The sequence below is a fragment of the Coregonus lavaretus genome, assembly GCF_964263955.1.
Source record: "Coregonus lavaretus genome assembly, contig: HAP1_SCAFFOLD_2169, whole genome shotgun sequence".
Taxonomy (NCBI): Eukaryota; Metazoa; Chordata; class Actinopteri; order Salmoniformes; family Salmonidae; genus Coregonus; species Coregonus lavaretus.
In genome coordinates this window covers 82501-85556 of record NW_028161796.1, presented here as the reverse complement: position 1 = coordinate 85556, position 3056 = coordinate 82501, and the positions used below count along the sequence as shown (strand labels likewise).

The window sequence follows — 3056 nt, the reverse complement described above, 5'->3', positions numbered from 1 at the left end:
GCGCCGGCCCATGGGTCGCCCGGTCGCGGCCGGCTACGACAGAGCCTGGATTTGAACCAGGATCTCTAGTGGCACAGCTAGCACTGCGATGCAGTGCCTTAGACCACTGCGCCACTCGGGAGATACTGCTTGAGTCCCAAATGGCACCCTATTCCCTATGAAGTGTACTACTTTTGACCAGGGCCCATATGCTCTGGTCAAAAGTAGTGCACTCCACTAGGGGCTTTTTCCAGTTTTTATTAATCAGAGCCAGTGTGTGAGGACTCCCTCACTGATCTGAAGCTTCCGCCTTATTGTGTGTTCATTTGGGATGTTTCACCATTGATTTAGTTGTTTGTTTTGTGACATTTCAGTACTGCCTGGTGTGGGACTGGAGATAACGGCCCTTTTGTCTCGATCCACGCAAAAGTCAATTGTAAACATACACTAGCTCACACAAACAAACAAACAAACACACACACACACACACACACACACACAATCTCAACACTGGCACATAATTCACATAGTGGTATTATACAACTTTCGATAATCCTTTGGGTCATGTCCGATGTCAAGACAAACTTGGCTCCTCAAGTCATGTTGACACCACAACACTGACAGCCAGCCAAAATATATATATCTGGTTTGGCAGTTGAGAAAGTACAACCTGAGGCAGGTTCTATTCCTGTCTGTTATGATGTGTGGATGTATCTTCTGTTATCATTCACTCTTTGTGTTCCTCTCTGTCCTCCAGCTGAAGTCGTTCCACAATGAGCTTCTGACCGAGCTGGAGAAGAAGGTGGAGCTGGATGCACGATACCTGAACGTGAGTGTCCTTCTAGACCAGTGGTTCCCAACTCCAGTACTCCCAACAGCACACATTTTTGTTGTTGCCCCGGACAAACACGCATACCTAATTTAGGGCTTGATGCGTAGTTGAAGTTGAGTCAGGTGTGCTTGTCCAGGGCGACATTTAAAGCTGCACTATGTAACTTTGTGGGCAACCCGACCAAATTCCCATAGAAATGTGACTTATAGATCTGTCATTCTCATTGAAAGCAAGTCTAAAATGCGGTAGATCTGTTCTATGTGTGCTATTTCTAATCTTCCCGCGCTTAAGTTTCATTTTTTGTGTCTTTTTACTGTTGGTTTTGTACACCAGCTTCAAACAGCTGAAAACAACAATATTTTTGGTTAATTAAAATATATTTCACAGCGGTTTAGATGGTACAATGATTCTCTGCACTTGTTTTGTCACATAAACTGAAATTAGGCAAACTATTAGAATTTTAGCAACCAGGAAATGGCGGCGCGATATCTGCATATTGCACCTTTTTAAAATGTGTACAGTCGGGGGGTACTGGAGGACTGGAGTTGGAAATATTGTCCTAGAGAACCATCATTCATTATTGTCTCCTTTTCATTCACTTCAGTCACTCTCCCAGTTGTTTAGCACCTTCTAAATACACCTTTAGATGTGTTCTCAACTTCACTATATGGCAAAAATAGCATGTGTTACTGTTCACTTTGAACTATAAGACGGAGGTGTTTAGCGAGCTTCTAACTATTGGTTGACACCCCTTACAAATACTGCTTTTTATTACCTATATTTTTTTGGGGTATATTAGCTGTTTTCTTATGACATTACAGCAGAGTTCATTTCATTTTAGTTCAGTTTTATATAATGCCTTTATACAATTCTGTGTCAGTGGTTGTGTATTCCACATTTTAGAATGTGTTGATGCAGACTGGTGCTTTAACTGTATTCCACGTTGGCTGGCTAGTCTTCCCTATGGAGCAGCAGAAACCAGGATAGGATTCACATTATCATAAAATCATCAGCTAGAGACAAACTCCACGGCTTTCTTAGCACTTATTTTAATTTCCCACAGGTTTTCATCATAACCACTCAGCAATAAAGTTACAAATTACTTTCCTGTCTTACTTTCCGAATCATGAATTATGATACATTTTTTTTAATGAAAATAAGAAGTTGAAGTTTTATTTAAGGGATAAATACATTTCTAGAGATTATTGAAGAGAATGTAGGATTTGTTTTTTTCAAAGCTTTCCCAGACAATTTCTGTCGTGGAATTGGGAAGCTTAAATAAAGGCCTACTAAACTTGAATGAATGTCAGCCCAATGAAGCATCCCTTCAAATTAAAGTGTCATTTTTAGATGCTCACAAAAGAAAAGTCACTAATAAAATAATACTGTGTCCTCTGTTTGAAATTCATATTGACCTCGTCAGTTCATTTGAGGCCGTACTTTGGCAGGCCAGCAGCGGATCAGAAAAGCATATGTTCTCTCTCTCTCTCTCTCTCTCTCTCTCTCTCTCTCTCTCTGTCTCTGTCTCTCTGTCTCTCTCTCTCTCTCGCTCAGTCTCTCTCTCTCTCTCTCGCTCAGTCTCTCTCTCTGCTCTGTTATTTCAGCGTTGACAAAAGTAATTAGCCACGCTCAGCTAGGTTTTCCCATCAGACAGAAATAAAATATTGGAAACATTGTTTTGTGGCGGGCAGACAGGCCAGGCCACAGGATTGCATCAAAAACTCTTGGCAGAGGTGAATGAGTGAAACACAAAGGCATTGGTTTGGAACACAATGAGTCCTACAGCCACTGGTGCCACATCAATCAGCAAATAGGAGGTGGTCAGGTGGTTTGAATTGGGACTAAACACATAATGAAAGTGGTAGAACACTAGTCTAAGGGAGCCAATGACTGTATAGCTATGTTAAAACTGACTCTATACTCCCACCTACAGGCGGCTCTGAAGAAGTACCAGATGGAGCACAAGAGTAAAGGAGAGAGTCTGGAGAAGTGTCAGGCAGAACTGAAGAAGCTCCGCAGGAAGAGCCAGGGCAGCAAGAACCCCTCCAAGTACGGAGACAAGGAGATGCAGGTGAGTGACCGGAGAGAGGAGGGGTGAGGCATGGGGGTGTGAGGGCGGGGAGAATGTGTGTGTGTGTGAACTTTGAATTACCCAAAGGGCCTCAGGTTCGTATAGCTTGCTACTGTGAATGAACAGACAGACTGGGTCCCTAGTCAGCCTTTGGACGATGCCAGCTGGTGGGTC

The 3056-nt window shown here is 42.9% G+C and overlaps 1 pseudogene across 1 annotated transcript in view; it reads left to right on the top strand.

Moving 5' to 3' along the window:
- Positions 1-736: 736 nt before the first annotated feature.
- LOC311120068 (BAR/IMD domain-containing adapter protein 2-like) overlaps positions 737-3056 on the top strand; it is a 53903-nt pseudogene continuing 51583 nt past the window's right edge. The window contains exons 1-2 of the transcript in view: positions 737-808; positions 2745-2882. The product of the transcript in view is annotated as a BAR/IMD domain-containing adapter protein 2-like (transcript). The remainder of the gene's footprint in view (positions 809-2744; positions 2883-3056) is intronic.